The following is an 18,463-nucleotide window of genomic DNA, read 5'->3' as shown; positions in this document are numbered from 1 at the left end:
TCTAACCCCCTTCCAGTGCTCCCTCTGCTCTCCCTGCAAGCGTGGAGCTCCCATCCATCCTGAGCTGAAGCTCAAGTCCCTTTCTTCTGGTTTGGAAGAGCAAGCAAGAGAGAGAAGGAACGATTAGCCCGGTCCTGTCCTCGGGGCCAGGAAGCTCCCCTGCTCTTCTGCAGGTCGGATGGTTGGTCCAGACCTTGATCCCGAGGAGCCCCTTGTCACCTCCCAGCGGCCTTGGAGAGCCCCCAGCCCTCTCTGTGCGGCACCTTGATCCCCAGGCCTCCCAGGACAGGACGCAGGGGGCCCAGCCGGCCCTCGGGGCAGGGGAAGGTCTCTGGGCAGCTCCGCTGCACACCGGCCTCCACCCTGACACAGAAGTCAGGCAGGAAACGGGTGGCCAGCCGCAGAGAGGGCGGCTCCCTGCAGGCTCAGCGGTTGGTTTACGGTCCTGCACTAGGGACACAGTGACTTTGCTCTGCGCTCCTCTTCTGGTGGCTTTGAGTGGCAGGACTTGGAGAGATGGGACATCAGATTTGATCAGAAGGCCCTGTGTGAAGTTGGTTCTTATCTGACTTTGGTGCCCTGGCTCCAGCCGGGCCTGCAGCCCCCTCCACCCACCGTGCCAAGGTCCAGGGGAGAGCGACACGGCCCCTGCATCACTCCCAGCACCTGCTGTGGCCCCAGGCAGAGGCCCCAGGCCTTTCACTTATGTGTGGCTGAGAAGAGGAAATGGGTGGCCATGTAAACAGTTATACGCACAGGTGTGTGACAGTAGCCCATCTGCCTCTTCCTGCCTGTCCTCCCCGGTGACTTGTCAGGTGTTTGGGAGGGGACACATTCGGGGTGGCCGCCCAGTTCCTGATGGAGGCACACAGCAGAGCGGTGGAGAGATTCCTGACTCTGTGTCCTGGCTGTGTGGTCTTCGGTGAGTTACTCGACCTCTCTGTGCCTTGGTCCCACATCTGTAGACTGGGCGTAATGACGATAATGCCTACCTCACCAGGTTGCCGTGACGATTAAACAGCCCACGTAGAATGGTCAGCTCTGTGCTTGGCACGTGGCAAGTGCCCACGGGGCCCTGCTACCAGCAGTGCTCTGATGAGGCCCCAGGCCCAGGGGAAATGCTGCAGAGAGAGCAAAGGGGGCTCTGCCGGGCTCTTGCTGGTGTCCCCATGCCCGGACACCATGCCACATTTAGATCTTTTCTGCTCACTCATCCTCCTCCCGACGAATTGCCTTTTGGGGTAAAAGTGAGGGTCTCCATCACTCGCGTGGCCACCTAACAACACTGTGATACTGAAATGTGAAAGCAGCAAACTTCGTTTCCTAAACTAAATTAATCTGACTCAAGCCTGCACCTCCCTGAGGGGGATCATCCACGTTCAGTTTCTGGGGACCCCTTCTGGTTCATGGGGACACTGAGGCTTTCGGGGGGCAGGCCTGGGCTATATAGTCCTGTGCAGCCATTGCCACTCCTCTGCTCCCTGAGCAACCCCCCCACCCCAGGGTCTCCCTGGCCTGCCACAGGTCAGCACAGTGGTCCCCTGCTCTGCTCTGGCCCCAGGAAGCCCTGTGGGCTCACCCACAGAGGGGACATTGCCGCATCCCCTGGGCGGCCTGGCCTTCCCTCTGGAGGAGCCTAGGTGCCCCCATCACTGGGGCCCAGGAACCCCAGAACCCAGGGGTTCTTCTTGGGCTGGGCACCCCAAAGCACAGAGAAGCTGCTCCCGTCTCCCTCCCGTCCCTCCTTCTCCCTCTGAGAGCCTGGCCAAGGGACACAAAGCCTGTGTGTCCTTCCCGGTGGGAGGAGGGGACGTTCCTCTCATTGTGTTCCTTCTGTGCAAACAGTTCATTTTACAGCCATCCTGCTGTTCGCTTGCAGCTGAACATGTCTCAGGGAGGTGCCGGGGTTCAGGGGGTGAGTCCCGAGTCCTGGGTAGCCAGACCACAGCCCGGGGGACATGTGGGCACTAGTCTGGGAGGCACCCCCACGCCCCCTGGGCTCACCCAGAGAGATGAGGCTTCCTATTTCCTGCCCCAAGCCTGGGAGCCTGGGCTGACCCCGCGTGGTCCTGTCACTGTTTCAGATCTTACTTCCTGTCCCTGCCAGGCCCCCATGTCGTCTGAACCGCCAGGCTAGGGTGTCCCTCCCAGGCACCTAGGGCCTGCTCTCAGGGACACCCAGATCCCCCTGGGGATCAGTACTGCCGCTTCTCTTTGCAGCATTTACAGAGGCCACATTCACAGGCCCAGGCCTCTTGCCAGCTCCATCCAGGCCGCGTGGCTCCCTTTCCTGGGAGCTGCCACCCAGTGGACTCTGCTGGTGGCGCTGGTCTCTGGGGCCTGCAGCCAGGCAGCCCCCCACTCTGCAGCCACGCCCCTCCCCCCATCTCTGTGGCTCCCCCACCTCGCAGCCACACCCCTCTGGCCCCCACTGCCTGCTGCTTCCTCCTTCAGGATGCGGGGTGGGATTGCAGGCGGGGGCCCGGGTCTGGACAGATGCCCAGACCAGCCTCCACAGGCTTGTCAACAAGAGGAACAAAGAAATTGCTCAGAATTTTCAGACCTGAGCAGATCCCAAGACGACGTCTTTTATTTTTCAGCCAAGAAGAAATTCCAGTGGTCAAGCTTTATTTTCAACTCAGTGGACGCAGACATTTTAATTTAAGGGGAAGATATGGGGTCCTTGTGTCTCTACCTCCTCGGCCCTTCTCCACGAGAGGTTATGACGCAGTGACACCTTCCTCCTAAGTAGAATGACCTCAGACTCCTTCCCAACCCAGGGCCTTAGGCAGCCACTGCTGGTGGGGGATCCTTCTGCCATTCCTGTAAAGCCAAGCCCCCCTCGGTCCTGACCACCCCCGCTCAGGTTGGCACCTGCCCCCACCGGGGGCAGCCACAGGTGGTCGCCTGTCCCCCAGCCTGTGCCCTGCCTCCAGCCCCACTCAGTCCCAGTGGCCCGCAGGGCGCAGGCAAGGCCTGGTCCACTCATTCTTGCTCAGGGGTGGAAGACTGCCTACAGCAGGGGGCGGCAAACCTTCTCTGCAGAAGGTCGGGGCACAGACTTGAGGTGCACTTGCCCGCTGCAATGGTAGGCGGGTCGGTGTTCCAATAAAAGTTTATGGACACAACCTGTGCCAGGTGGGGGTGGGGAGTGGTTTATGCCCTCCCCCATGCCAGCCAGGATCCCAGGGCCTCCGTGTGGGACGGTCCCTCCGTCCCTCCCATGCTCCCTGCCCCCAGAGCCCAACTGCATCTGCCCCATCCGCCTGTCCTGTCTGCACCCTGCGCCCCTGGACCTGGCCTGCTGGGTTCCCCAGTCTCCTCTGCCCAGATGGCCCACCTTGTGCTCCCTGGACTGGAGGGAGGGGAGGTGCAGGGGTGGGCAGGGGGACCCCTCCTCAGGGTTCGGGGCTGCAGGGGAGAGGGATGCTGGCCAATACCCCTGGACACGGCTCCCCCAGACCCCAGCACACCGCGTGGAGGGGGCAGTGGGGCTGATAGAGGCATAGGAGGGTTTTCCTCAGGGAGTTTATTTTTAGCGGATTGTTTCGTGTGTCTTTGGCCAATTGGGTTTTTATGTGCTTGAATGCAGCCCCTCTGGCCCCTCTGAGATTCCCCTGCCCGCCTATCCCATACCTGGCCCCCAGCACCCCCAAGCACCCCCACACCTGCCCCCCAGCCCCCCTACCTGCTCTCCAGCCCCCCAACCTCACACCTGCCCTCTGGACCCTCCCCACCCACCCCTCTGCTCCCCCACTTGCCCTCTGCCTCCCCACCCCACACCTGCCCTCCAGTCCCCCCACTCCCCACCCGCCCCCCAGTCCCCAGCAGAAGTCCAGAAGTCTGGAGACCGGGAAGGGGGCAGGAAGGAACCCTGGATGTAGGGTGGAACCCAGAAACCCCTCTGAGCCTCAGTTTCACAGCATAAAACGTGTGCCCTTCTTGCAGAATCACAGGAAGAAGAAATAAAGGAGGAGGTGCCCTACGGGGCCACCGCACAGGTGAGCACTCAGTAAGCAGGAGCCGCCTGCACATCCAGTGACTCCATCCTTGGGATCCACCCCACCCGGATCCTGCTCCCAGTCCTGCACCTTCACTGCCACAGCCTGGACATGGACCTTTGTCATTTCCACCCCGAACGACCTCAATACCTCCCTACCTTTACCCTCCTGCTCTCCCTGCTCCAGTCTGGCTGGAGACCGCCTTAAAAACACAACAGTGGGGAGGCCCCTGGGTGGCTTAGGCAATTAAACATCCAAGCTCGGGTGTATGGGGGGCCCGCGGGCCTGGCGGCTGCCTCTCACCTCCTCAGACCTCGGAGCAGCTGACCTTGCCTTCCTGCACCGCCGCGCCCTGACGTACCTGGAGTACCGGAGAATTGTTGGTGAGGACGATGGAGGGAAACTTTTTACTCCTGAGGAATATGAAGAATACCAAAAACAAAAAAAAAAAAAAAGAATAAAACCAAAACCCACCTATTACTGATGCGTTTGCAGAACAGGTTATTTGTGAGCTGGCCACCACCATCTGGAATGGATTGTAAGCTTGTGGGGCCAGAGACACTGTGTTTTTGTACATATAGGTATACACAACAGAAAACTGACTTTGAAACGATTCCACAGCCGGCTGCCCCTGCAGGACTTACCTCTTCGTCCCTCTGAAGGGATGCGGCCCATTCGCTGCAGGTGCAAGCACTTTGTGGCTCAGCACAGCACTGCGCCAGGCTTTATATGCAATGTCTGTTCCAAGTGTTCAGGATTCCATAGTTGCTTCGCTGGTGCTTGCGGTCAGCCTGCATATGCTCATGACACAGTAGTGGAACCTAAGCACGAAAGACTGGCTCAGGGCAAAGCAGTGGGACAGGATATTCCTTGTGCAGCGATGGGAGGCTGAACTGGCTTCAGCCCACTGGCAGAAGGCTACATGCGATGAGACGACAGTGGGCTTGGTGCACCTTCAATTGGACTTTTAGACTCTCCGGTTACAGCCATGGACCACCCATTTCTAACAGCATTTCAAGCATCATCTCGTTCTTCTCCAGGAACACTGACAGATGTAGGTACGAGTAGCCAAGTTTCCTCCATTAAAGAGACCTGCGGAGGATGACACGGCTTTCTTTGAAAGACAATACCAAGAAAGGATAAAGATGGAAAAGGTTGCTAAGCAGAAAGGAAAGGCACCATTGCCATCAAGTACAAAACCTTCATGAAGACTACTGGGAAAATTAAAACCATCATCCAAATAGGCCTTGTTTGTGTTTATTTAAATATAATAATAGACTTTATTTTCTCTCAAATTATTAAGTTCTCTTACTATGTAAAAATGTCATTTTGATTGCTTCCTTTATTTAAACAGTGAAAATACTTTACATTACTTTTGCCAACATTCATGATTTAATATTTTGTATATGCTTTTTATCTCTCCGAACAAATGAGGTTATTTTCATATTGGTCAAAGCCTGAAAATACAGTAACTGTTTTTAGTCTGTCACAATTTAACTTTTTGAGGCTATTTAAAAAATTAAACATGTTATTGAGGGTTTTGAACAAATATATAAGGAGGGAGCACTGTTTAAAAATAGTAATGTAATGTACCATTTACATTTACATTGTAAAACATGGTACATTGTGGATGATACTTAAAACATCAGGCTGAGTGAAAGAAGCCAGTCGCAAAAGACCACACAGTGTATGATTCCATTAATGTAAAATGTCCAGGGCAGCCCGGGTGGCCCAGCGGTTTAGCGCCACTGTCAGTCCAGGGCGTGATCCTAGAGACCCAGGATCGAGTCCCATATCAAGCTGCCTGCATGGAGCCTGCTTCTCCCTCTGCCTGTGTCTCTGCCTCTCTCTCTCATTTTGTGTCTCTCATGAATAAATAAATAAAATATTTTAAAAAAATAAATAAAATGTCTGGAACAGGTGAATCCATATATACAGAAAGTAGATTTGTGATTGCCTAGGGCTGGGGGTAGATACAGAAATGGAGAGTGACTGTCAGGGTCATGGGGCTTCTTTTTGGGGGGATAGCAAAGTTCTGAAGTTGGTTGTGGTGATGGTTGCACACTGTGAATATACTACACATTACAAACCACTGATTATACATTTTAAATGAATGAAGTACACATATGTGAATTATATATCTCAATAAAGCTGGTTTTTTTTTTAAAGCTTTACCTATATTTTAGAGAAAAAGAGTAGGCAGGAGGGAGGGGCAGAGGGAGAGGAGAGTCTCAGGCATACTCCACATTGAGAGTGGATTTTTTAAAAATTTTTAAATACAATTTTTATTTAAAAACATAAATCAAGATTACAAAGTTGGACAAATAAAAATAGATATTTTAACTTACTCAGAGGAGACATTGCAGATGAGTGGTCACTAAAAGCTACCAAGGGCTGAGTGCCCTGGAAATTCAGGGACTTTCCTTCTTCCCCTGCCAAGCTTCTACACATGGAACAGCCCGTTGCTTTGATTCAGTGGTACTTGTATTTCCATTTGTGCGGGCACCATCACTGGGGTCCCTTCCTTGGGAAGGCATCCCAGAGGGGCCAGTCCAGTCTCGGGGCCTCCCCTAGGGTGCTGTTGTGCTAGGAGTCCACCCCAGTCTCTGAATCCTGCCTGAGGCACTGTGGACAACCAGGCGAGGGCTCTGGGAGATGGCTGGGCACCAAGGTCCAGGCCCCCTGCTCCTAGGGGGCTGTTTGGTTTTTGCTTTGTTCTCTATTTTGCATGAGACCCCTAAATCAGCAACTCAGGCAGAGAGGGAGGTGGTGTAGGTATGGAAGGAGTAGTGAGCGCCTCTGCCCTTTTGGGAAGTGTTTTCTTTGGTCACAGCCTTACAATTGAAAACATTCTCAGAAGGAATGTCTTTATTTTTAATTTTTTAAAAGATTTTATTTATTTATTCATGAGACACAGAGAGAGGCAGAGACATAGGCAGAAGGAGAAGCAGGCTCCCTGCAGGAAGCCTGATGCAGGACTTGATCCCAGGACCCCAGGATTACAACCTGAGCTGAAGGCAGACATTCCACCACAGAGCCACCCAGGCGTCCCAGGAGAAATCTCTTTCACCTGGATTCATGTGGGTGGCACAAGGCAGGACTGGGGCCCCAGAAGCATTCAACTGCTAGAGAAGGAGGTGGTCAGAAGCCCCTAGCAAATTGCACCAGGGAAATCTCCAAAGGGCTCGCAGGGACTGACCTCCTGGACCTGATGGGTCCCGTTGGAAGGTCCCCACTCTGTGGCCCACTGCCACCCCTGTCTGTCTCTCCTGAGGCTGTGGCCAGGCTGTAGCCCAGCACCTGCACACACAGGTGCTCCACAGATGTTGGCCTGAGTGAGCGGACCTTGGTTTGCTATTGATCCACAAGACCTGAGGTCCCCTTCCCTGGTGTCCCGAGGGCTGCACTCCTCCCTGGAGGCTCACTGCACCAAGACTGGGCCAGTGTTTGCCAGGCCATCCCCTGCAGGGCGCTGACGGTAGTATTGCCTTGCAGGCAACAACATTTTGGATATTAAAAGTGTCTTTGCAATGAACCCTTTAATGTACAGGATGAGTACCAGCCCCGGGAAGGGGTCTTTTCCCAAACGTTCCAGAGACAGCAAGGACCCTGATGCAGAAGCACCTGCTCCTCGCTGGGCTGGGCTCCCCAACTCCCCAGCTCCCCAACCACCCAGCACTCTGCAGAGCTCCCCCAGGAGGTCCCTTCAGCCAGGCTCCAAAGGTTGGGGGATGGGGGTCTCTGCAGACGTACCTCCCTCCCCATATATAAACAATCCCTTCACCCCATGCAAAACAGCATCGTTCTCCTGCATCTTTATTTTTTTATTTTTATTTTTAAAAATATTTTATTTATTTATTCATGAGAGACACACACACAGAGAGGCAGAGACACAGGCAGAGGGAGAAGCAGGCTCCATGTAGGGACCCCAACGTGGAACTCAATCTCAGGACTCCAGGATCAGGCCCTGGGCTGAAGGCGGCACTAAACCACTGAGCCACCCGGGCTGCCCATCCTCCTGCATCTTTAGCCCCGTGTTTATGCACAGCAGCCCCAGAGGCACAGCCCAAAAGCAGGTGTCTCTGTTCTCAGAAGTCAGTAGGGTCGGGCCTATCAGGCCGGGGGACAGCTTCCAGGGCACACCCAGCAGCTGGGTAGAGGTGACCCCCCTCAGCTAAGCTCTCCAAGTGGTCTCTGGAGGCCATCTGCCCCAGACCCTGAGAGCCCCCCTCCTGGGACTCCCCTGGCTACCTCCCTGCCCCAGGAACTGGGTATTTATTTTAAATCCTAGATGCTAATTAAGATCAAAGTGCTTCACCCCTGGGTGCACACGCTGGAGGGTGTCTTGCAGCTGCCTATGCCCACGCTCCAGGAGCACCGGGGATGCAGCAGGGGCATCCACTGTGGGGGGGCACTTGGAAATCTGGTTATGGTGTCTCATCTTTCAAAACAACGAGAAACTCAGGAGGCTATGTTGGCAGACTATGAGCAGGCGTTTCCTACTCCCAGTCGTGTTTGGCCAGTCTTAGTTACCTGCTGGCCGGGTGGCAGGTAGCAGAGGGCTGTGGGGAGGCTGGCTTCCTCTCCCCAGTGGTCACCGAAGCCATGGGAGCCAGTGAGGCTCACCCAGCCCATGCCTCAGGGCACCTTTGGTGTGGTTGTCAGAGGGTTTGTCCTCTTGTGGCTCCACCAGGATGCTCCATGTCACTAAGCATCAGGACTTCTGTGCGTAACCGGCACATACCCACTGAAACTCTGGTCTCTTCCTGTGGTTTTCCAGGAAGGACATTTCTCTGGCGCACCTGCAGGCAGTCCTTTCTGGCAGTGTGGGTGTGTTTGCTGATCGGGGTGGCGGTTCCTGACCATCTGTCTGATGCCCAACAGGATTTCAAGACCCAGCAGATTCACAGCCTTGAAAGTCAGGTTGACCCTCCTGCTGGGATGCCCTGTGTCCCCACCCAAGGGCATCAAGCTGTCCCCACATCCTGTCACCCACTGACTTGAGATGCTTCTCACTCACCTCAAACTCAGGGAGGGGCTGTTTTTTTTTTTTTAGGGAGAATCAAACTCATGTTTTTTGTTTTAGAAGATGCCATTCTTGTGAACTCTGTTCTAGTTGGCCCATTCTGATGACATGATTGCATCTGGGGGCCCATTCCAAGGGTTCCAGTTTTGCCCACTACCAGGACTGGGTGCTTCCCCTGCAGGATGGAGACTGGCTGCTCCCTCAGCCTCAGCAGCCCAGGCCCCACAGCCCCATGTTGGGACCTTGGCTCCCTCTGAGATAAGCTTCCTGGTTTCCATGTTGCAACATGAACCAAACCGCAGAGGTTATGACTTGTCTGTTTCTTCTTTCATGAACCACCAGGCAGAGCCGGGGCCTGCCCACTTCCTGCTCACGTGGAGTGCCTGCAATAACCTTGCACCCCAGGAAGTGAAGTCAGAGCGAGATCTCCCCACCCCCGCAGCTTCAGATTGCCTGCCTGGTGCCTGGCCCACCGTTTGCACTGACAGCCTCCTCCTGTAGTCGGTGGGGCCATCACAGGCACAGGGTTGGGGATCTCAGCGATGGGGATCCATCCCAACCCTAGGGTTGGGGATTCCATGGGGATCCATGGAAGCATCCCTGAATCCTGTCCTGTCTCTTTGGGGCCCAGGCAGGGCTTGAGCTGCACCCAGCTGGCCTCCTGGTCCCTCGTACCGTGCCCCAAGTCCCTGCTGCATGGGGGTGGCTCCCCTGTCCCTGCTCTGTGTCCCCTCCAGTGTGTCTCTGTGAATGGACATCCCTGTCTCAGGGCTGCCCTGCACTCAGCCAGCTCGCGTGCTGAGTGCTCCTCCCTGTGCTGAGCCAGGATGTCCGTGCCCTCCCAGCCCCCAGGGTGGCACAGTCGCCTCTTCTGCTCTTCACGCTTGTTCTTAGCCTTTTCTGTCCCAGCGGGGGTCTGTGTTTTATCGACACAACAGATGTCGGCAGATAGCATGACAGGGACACAGAGCCCAGTACAGCGATGGCAGGGCGCCCGTCCTGGGTGTGGGGCGGAGGCCAGCGCACACGCAGGTTGCTGCACCCCGGGTGGCCCTCCCACACCCTGGCTGCTCCCCAGGGTACTGATGGGCCCGCCCCTCCCTCAGGGAGCCCCAGAACAAAGGAGGTGCCCCAGGCGGCTGGGTGAGCCTCCTGCCAGGGCAGCCTTCCCCCTCCTGCTCTGTTCTTCCTGTTTCAAAACTTGGAACGGAAAACAAAGGGGTCAGATGTTGTTTTATTCTCCTTGAGTTCAGCTTCAGGTGCCTGACAAAGGGCGGAAGAGCTCCCCGCCCCTTTGCTTTCGGTTTTGGGGGCTCACCACAGTTCTGGAAGGGCTCCTGCAGGCAGCCCAGATGTGCAGACGTCCACCTGCCCCGGAGCCTGCCCCCCAGGCCCGCCAGGCCCCCCGGACCGCAGGCTATGCAGCCCCTGCCTTATTCCTGCTGCTGGGTTAGAAACCGTGCTCTTTTTAAAAAATATTTTTAAAAAATATTTTATTTATTTATTTGAGAGAAAGAGAGAGCATGAGCAGGGAGGAGGAGGAGAAGCAGACTCCCGGCTGAGCAGAGCCCAACACGAGGCTCGAGGCTCGATCCCAGGACCCTGAGATCATGACCTGAGCCCAAGACAGACGCTTCACTGACAGAGCCCCCGAGGCGCCCCGAAACTACTCTCCCCTTGAAAGAAATATAAACAGAACTGCCCTACGCCCCAGTTGGCAGCAGCAGAGTCAGGAGAGGAGCTCAGGGATGTTGTTAAATATTAACAAAATGAATTCAGAGTTTCCAGCATTTGGCACACAGGCACCCGGAGTGATAAACATTTAGAAACGACTCCAATCTGACCACCAGGAGGTGAGACTCATCATGAAGCACTCCTGAGCCGATGGCCCGACAAAGCAAGTTCATTCAAAAGCTGCTGGGGTGTGATGCTGGGGAGACCCGAACCCTGGTCCCACCATGCCCGGCCCGCCCCTCTCTGCCTGACGCCAACGCTTTCTGCTTTCTTCCCGTAGCCTGAAGTCAATCCTCAGGGGACAGACCTGCCAGGGAAGTCTCAAAGGTCCTGCTGTGAGTGGCATACTTCTTGCAAAATGTATTTAAAGGCAGAGGATGTGGTGGAGGCCCTGGTGTGTGTGTCTTGGGCAAAGAGCAGCTCAAGCGATTGCAGGACTTTCTGCCAACCAGTGCCTGGCATTTTGCAACCACTCAGTGACTGTAAAATCACCAAGCACTACCAGTACTTTTAGGGGGGATATTTTTTGGATTCCGAGGTACTTCCAAACGATAGGAGAGACTTTTTTTCCATGTTAGTTACTCTAAAATGTTTTGAGGTGGCAAAGGACTCACCTACCTATCAAGTGGTCAGTCTAGTGTCACTGGGATGAGCGACAGGGTGATGACCTTCCAGCCAGAAGTGTGAATCCGGGGCCCCCAGGAACCACAGGTCTCCTGCCGGGGTGGGGGTGAGGGGCTGTGCTCTGCACAACAGTACACTGGCTGCACTTGCTTTTCTAGGCAGTCCAAGTGTCCGACAGCATGCGGGGCTTCGCTGGGAAGCTTTACTGAAACGATCCCTTCAAAGCAGGGTGCTTCATCCTCCCCCAACTAATTTATACCATATTTTGATAAGAATTGTAGGCATTCCTAGAATTTGTTGTAAAATTTTTTAAAATTTTGTTTTCAAATTTCTTCCATAAGAGTTCAACACATATTTGCCAAATGAATAAATCACTGAGTCAGAAGTAGTTAGTGATGACTTATTTTTAAATTGAAACCTCACAACAGCCCTGTGAATAATCCCTATGATTTTTCTTATTTTGCAGATAAGGAAAGAGCCTGAAAATAAAGTGTAAGTACCTTGCCTAAGGTCCCCAGTGTTGGGGGAGAGGCTGGGGTCCTGATGCAAGTCTCCCTGGGTCTGAAGTTTGCAGGCAGTATCCCTCCAGCTTTTTCTGGTGTGGACTCCTGGAATTGAAGGAGCCATTCTCTCTTGGCTACTATTTCCGTGTGTGTGTGTGTGTATAGATAGATAGATAGAGAGATAGATGATAGATATAGATAGATATTTATTCATTCATTTATTTTAGAGAGACACAGAGAGAGAGAGACAGACAGTGAGCAGGGGGAGAGCAGAGGGAGAGAATCCCATGGAGTCCAACTCGGGGCTCTATCCCAGGACCCCGAGGTCATGACTTGAGCTGAAACCAAGAGTCCGACGCTCAATGGACTGAGCCTCCCTGGCACCCCTCCCCACATATATTTCAAAGGAAGGTGTAGCATCGGACTCTGTATGCTTATGTGTCCAAACACTTGCTCTGCAAAACTGGGTGCAGTCCACAGAGTTTGACATGTCTCTCTTCTCCTTGAAAACCCAATAGGTTAACTGAGGCTCACTGGCATTTGCTGACACAGTCTCCCTCAGAGAAGTGCTCTCTTGTTCTGCAAAGGACAGTCCCATTAGCCTCGCAAGGCTTGTTCTCCTCCACCCTGACTGAATGACAGTGAGATGAGGTGACTGGGGCCAACAGTGTGCTTCTATGGTATTTACTTTTGTTAATATTTCATATTTTAGTGATTCTCAAAATGTATTTTCCTAAAGAAATTGGAAGAGTACTTCACACGCTTGCCAGCATTTTCTCACTCTTGGCCTTGGCCTCAAGAAGTTAGCAAGATTTTGAGGTATGCCACACTGGAAGCCACCTTGTGTTGTATTAAAAAAAATTTGCGTGGCATGAATATCATGTTTTAGAGCAGTCATTCTTCATCTGAATCTGATGGGCACATCCTAAGTCAAAATTTGCAGGTATGCTCTGTGTGTATGACATAATAAAAATATTTTTAAATCAGAAATATTTATTTTATTAGAACATTGGTAGGACCAAGTTTCACCCATTAGGATGGGTAATAACAATAAAAAAAAAAAAGCACAAACCAGAAAAGAGCAAGTGTTGATAAGGATGTGGGGAAATTGGAACCTTTGAGCACCATTGATGGGAATGGGAAATGGGAATGGGAAATATACAAGTAGCCACTTGTATATGTTGGTTTCCTTAAAAACTTTAGCATGAAATTACCATATGGTCCAGCAATTTCTCTTCTGGATGTATACTCCAAAGAACTAAAAGCAGCCATACTTCTACACTCATGTTTATAGCAGCATTATTCACAGTAGCCAAAAGATGGAAGCACCTCATCTAGTCTATGGCTAGATGAGCGGATGAACAAAATGTGCCATGTACATGCAATGGAATATCATTTAGTCTTAAAAAGGAAGCAAAAACAGTTGGTAGTACTTATAGATATCGAGAAGGCATTGATGAGCAAAGTATCTTCAAGGTAACAGGCAGGACTTCATGTTGCCCTTTGGATGTAATACGGAAAACTCATTATTAACAGGAACCCCCATTTGACCTTATGGTTGCGAATGTTGAGAAGGGAACCTTGTCCTGGCAAACTCATGGTCAGCTCTCTAGGATCTTCCCACAAGCATATACACTGTCCAGTAGGCATATGGGAAGCAAAACTATGGTTAAGGCAAAGTACGTTTCTTTAGAAGTTGAGCATAAATATTCCTGAGCTGCCTGCCCTGGGACTGGAAGGAGTCCCAGAGGGAGCCTGGGGCATCTTCCCTTCCGATCAGGACGGGTGTCTTGGCTTAACTTGCAGATCAACAGGAGTTGCCTCTAGGGCCAGGAGAATGAATACAGAGATCAGAAGAAGGAAAATAGAAAAAAACAAAACAAAACATGGCAATTAAAAAAAAAGGGAGCTCTATGTATTTGTAGAAATGACACTTTCCAGGGGTGCTGCTATGATGTTATTCTGTGGGTTATGCTGCAGGAAGGCTTTCCACCTCATACTTTCGTGCTTTCCAAATGAGATCGTTCTGGATAAAATCTTCCTTTATTACCTTACATGGGGGAAATGTTATTGTACTATTTTAGAAATCTAGGGATGAAGGTGCCTGGGCGGCTTAGTCGGGTATGTGTCTGCCTTGGGCTCAGGTCATGATCTCAGGGTCCTGGGCTCAAGCCCCATGTTGGGCTCCCTGCTCCGTGGGGAGTCTGCTTCTCTCTCTGCCTCTGCCTGCTGTTCCCCCTGCTTGTGCTCGCTCCCTCTGTGTCAAATAAATGAATAACATCTTTAACAAAATCTAGGCATATAAAAACCATGACTATATAGCCAAATAAGCTTAAAGTAGACCTAAAATGGCATTCTGTTTAACACCATGCCTTACACTGGAGAACTCCCAATTCAGACCACTGATTCCGCAGCGGGGTCCTAGCCTTCTGTATTAAACTAAACTAGCCTGGGGGGATCCCTCGAGAAGGGGAACTTCTGAGTACATGGATCCAGGGACACTGCCGTCCTCTGCTTCACTGCAAGAACTTAAAACAGTGGGACACGTATTGGTGAGAAAGAAAAGCAGGATCTGATGTGATAATCTCAATAACTCAGCTTGGCTTATTATGCTCCTACCCCTGCCCACTGCTCCTCTAAGCACTTCTTGGGTGTTGATTTATGTAACCCCCATGGTGGCGCTGGGCCAGGGTGGGGTGCGGGTGGGAGGTGGTGTGAACCCCGCCCTGGCACTCTCCTCCAAAGTCTGGATCTCATCTGCAAAACAGGGATCTGTCCCTATCCTAATGGCAATTGTGAGGATTAGCTGCACTTAGACACGTTAGTGGGCACAGCATACAATAACACTTTGTGTTATTTTATGACCTTATTTTAGAGTTTATAGCCTCATTTTATTTTATAGCATTTTATTTTTTTTAAGATTTTATTTATTTATTCACGAGAGACACAGAGAGGTAGAGACATAGGCAGAGGGAGAAGCAGGCTCCCTGCGGGGAGGCCGATGTGAGCCTTGATCCCAGGATCCCAGGATCACGACCTGAGTCAAAGGCAGACGCTCAACCACTGAAACACCCAGGTGCTCCTAAATGTTACTTTTTAAAATCCTACTGTATTTTTCGTGTGGGGTTTAGACGCTGCACACAGGTGCCTGGTTTGTGTTGGCACAGCTCTAAAATAAAGGGTGAGCCCCTGAGGGCACCTCCCACCCCAGTCTAGGAGGCAGACGGAGCACACGGACACTCACCTACATAATGTGCAGTCACCATTCTGTGCCAGCACCCACCAGTGCCAAGTCGTAGCCCCTCGGCAATGCTCATGTTTAGCACTTGCAAATGTCCTCAGAGCCTAGCACTTACTGTGCCCCTCCCTTTAGTAAAGTGGGGAGCCCCCACAGTTGGCATCAGCATAGTGGAGAAAGAGGCAAGGAGTGTCTGGGGCCTGATGTCTGAGACCCTGCTGTGTAGGCAGCCCTTTCACTCCTTGCTTCTTTATGGCTCTGATCGGCTCAGTGAAATTGGTGTCATCATCCCCATTTTTAGGAAGAGGGCACAGACTGGGAGGGGTCACCAAGCTGGCCCAAGGTCATGCCCAGCAAACCAGTGCTAGAGCAGAAGTTCTGGCCTACGACTGAGGATTCCAGAGCTGCCATGCTTCAATTCCCCAGCCAGCTGATCTGGTCCCTGGGGGTAGTTCCTGGGCTTCCAGAGGCCACATGAATCAGGGACCACCTGACCCCACTGTCTTATCAGTGGGAAGCTTCCCAGGCTGATCAAAAAAGCAGCTGGTGCATGGGCTTTTTGTCCACATTTTGGGGTCACAGAACATCGCTGGCCACACTGCCTGAGCACACCTGGCACATGAACTTGCCACTACTCTCTTTCCTCCAGGACTCTTTAACTGATTATTTTTTATTTTTAAAAGATTTATTTATGAGGTGGGGGAGGGCAGAGGGAGAGAACCTCAAGCAGACTTCCCGCTGATTATTGCAGAGCCCAGGGCGGGGCTCTAATGCCCTTGAGATCATGACCTGAGCCGAAGTCAAGTTTCGGTGGCCTAACCAACTAGCCACCTAGGTGCCCTCCTCCAGGGATCTTTTAATTCTGATGCCCGAAGTCTGGGCTCTGAAGAACTGCTTGTTTGTTTCCCTCCCCAGTGCTAGTCTTGGAAGACTCACTAGATCACTGTAATCTTTCTTTCCTACAGTATCCAGTGCAATTGGATCTATGTAAAACACGTCCCAGGGTGATGATACAAAATATTTGAGATGGATGTTATTATTTTAAACGGAATTTAAAATTTGCATGAATTTAAAATAAAAGTTGCATAATTATTTTATATCTTCACTTTATTTGAAGCAAGAGCATCCTAACTGATTGTACAACCCGAAACCTATTTGGAGCACAGTGGTCTGTTGAATTATTTTATTCAGAATACACACTTACATAAAAGACTGCAAGTGTAAGTGATTCTGTTTTCAGACAGAATGTAATTGCAACAGTTATGTGAAAGTTGTACACAGTTGGTTCGAATCTAACAGCTCTCAGTAGTGCACAGCTTGAGTATTTTGGCAGAAAAAAAATCACATATTCATACTTGAATTGCTTAAGATATTCCTTTGTTTCAGTTCTTCCACCGAAGCCAAGGATAGCAGGGCTCTTGGGTCTATCTTTTCAAAGCTTCCCCTTCTGATAGTGAAACAGTAAGAAAAAAGAAGCAGGTAAGTGCTACAAATATATGTAAGTGTAAGTGTTTCAAATAAAGATGAACAAAGTCGTTATCAAGATGGACCTAATTCCTTGATCCTGGTAACCACAAACTCCGATTCTGTGTAAGTAGAAACGATTCAGATCAAACATCAGTAGGAATGTGCTATCAGATGGCCCCTGGGATACTTCCGTGTCATGATGCTTTCCGCGCTCCAGTGTCTAACAGCTTCTCCCTTATAAAGCAGGACTGGGCGCCTGGGGGCTCGGTCGGGTATGTGACTGCCTTTGGATATCAGGTCATGATCTCAGGGTTCTGGGATCGAGTCCTTGGTGGGGCTCCCTGCTCAGCGGGCAGCCTACTTCTCCTTCCCCCTCTGCTTGTTCTCTCTCAAGTAAATGAATAAATAAAATCGCTAAAAACAGCCTCAACAAAACAGTACCGAAAGAGTCCAAAAGGGCTTCCTCACATCATGTGAAACTGTGCCTAGACCTGCTTCCCAAAATAACTGTTTCAGTCCTCACAGCCCAGATCCTTTGGGAAGCTAAAGCAGAGAATCTCCATGAGCGATCACACCGCACGGAGGTTCCTGGGTTTCCCACATGAGATTTCCTGGCCCCACGTGTGGTCTCTGGCTCTGTCAGTGGCCAGGCGGTGGGCTTTGCTTCCCCACTACCTCATTTTCCTTGCAGATTGTGGGAGGGCACTGTGCCACTCACTGCTACCTTAACAGCAGTGCCAAGACTCTGCTCTTTTTTTTTTTTTAAAGATTTATTTATTTATTCATGAGAGACAGAGAGAGAGACACACACACAGAAAGACAGAGGCAGAGACACAGGCAGAGGGAGAAGCAGGCTCCTCCCAGGGAGCTCGATGCGGAACTCAATCCTGGATCCCAGGATCACGACCTGAGCTGAAAGCAGGCACCCAATTGCTGAGCCATCCAGGCATCCCAAGACTCTGCTCTTTAAGTGACTCTGACTTTATATATTCTGAAAATCCACACTGGCTACATGTGATTGATGAACATCTCTCTGAGAACAAACCCTGGAAATTCTCTACTCCCAAATATACCCACTTCAAGTAGTCTTTGTAAGAAAAATGAGAGGAAAATACCAATTATTCCTTTATTGAGGAAGTAGCCTATGTATTAATCTGATTTTTCACAACACACCTCAGTCCACTAGCTAGAAATAAATAAGTATTGCTTTGTTTCTCTGATGTCAGAAGCAGTTGTTTTGAAAAATATTTTTGGTAATTTATAAGGTAAAATGTTAGCTCAGCTCATTCTAGTGATTTACAATCTTTTAATTTCATTTTGTTATGAGGCTTTTATAAACCTGACTTTGAAAATGCAACATGTGTGTTTAAGAGAATCTTTTGTCTCATAAACGGAAATGATCCAGGAAATGCGTATTTCAAGGGAAGGGCAGTGAAATCTTGGTTCTGGGCAGGGCAGATGAGAACAGAGTAGCACTGCTTGGCCATTAGGAATAAGGTCTATCTTGGGGCCCCCTGGACCTGGGATAGGTACCCACTTCTGGGTCATCTGCTGCAAAAAAATGAGGCAGGGTTGATATTATCTTAAACGTTAGACAACCTGGGTCCATGGCTTTGCCAAAAATCAGATTTTTTGACTTTGGAGTGCAATGTCCATTTTTGTAGCTCAGATCTCCAAGAAAACTCCACAACAATGAAGACAGTTTGATGTCAGGACTTGTTTTCAGGAAAGGCTCCGATAAAAGCTTTCACACTGGATGTGAATGTCTGAGAAAGCTCAATTAGCTTTTTTCTTTTTTTAAGTAGTAAACTGAGTGTTTTGTAGCTCATAACTGTTAGAAAATGAGAACTCTTGAGAGTGAAGCTGTGCC

The 18,463-nt window shown here is 51.0% G+C and overlaps 1 long non-coding RNA gene and 1 pseudogene across 1 annotated transcript; both read left to right on the top strand.

Moving 5' to 3' along the window:
• The first annotated feature begins 4,269 nt into the window (after nt 1–4,269).
• LOC121487595 lies at nt 4,270–5,351 on the top strand (annotated as a pseudogene).
• Nucleotides 5,352–10,892: 5,541 nt separating this feature from the next.
• On the top strand, nt 10,893–12,818 carry LOC121472600. The gene is made up of 3 exons (XR_005982956.1): nt 10,893–11,096; nt 11,852–11,877; nt 12,407–12,818. It is a non-coding gene; the product is annotated as an uncharacterized LOC121472600 (long non-coding RNA).
• The last annotated feature ends 5,645 nt before the right edge of the window (nt 12,819–18,463 follow it).

The sequence above is a fragment of the Vulpes lagopus genome, chromosome 1 (assembly GCF_018345385.1).
Source record: "Vulpes lagopus strain Blue_001 chromosome 1, ASM1834538v1, whole genome shotgun sequence".
Classification (NCBI taxonomy): Eukaryota; Metazoa; Chordata; class Mammalia; order Carnivora; family Canidae; genus Vulpes; species Vulpes lagopus.
This window is presented reverse-complemented; position numbering and strand designations above follow the sequence as displayed.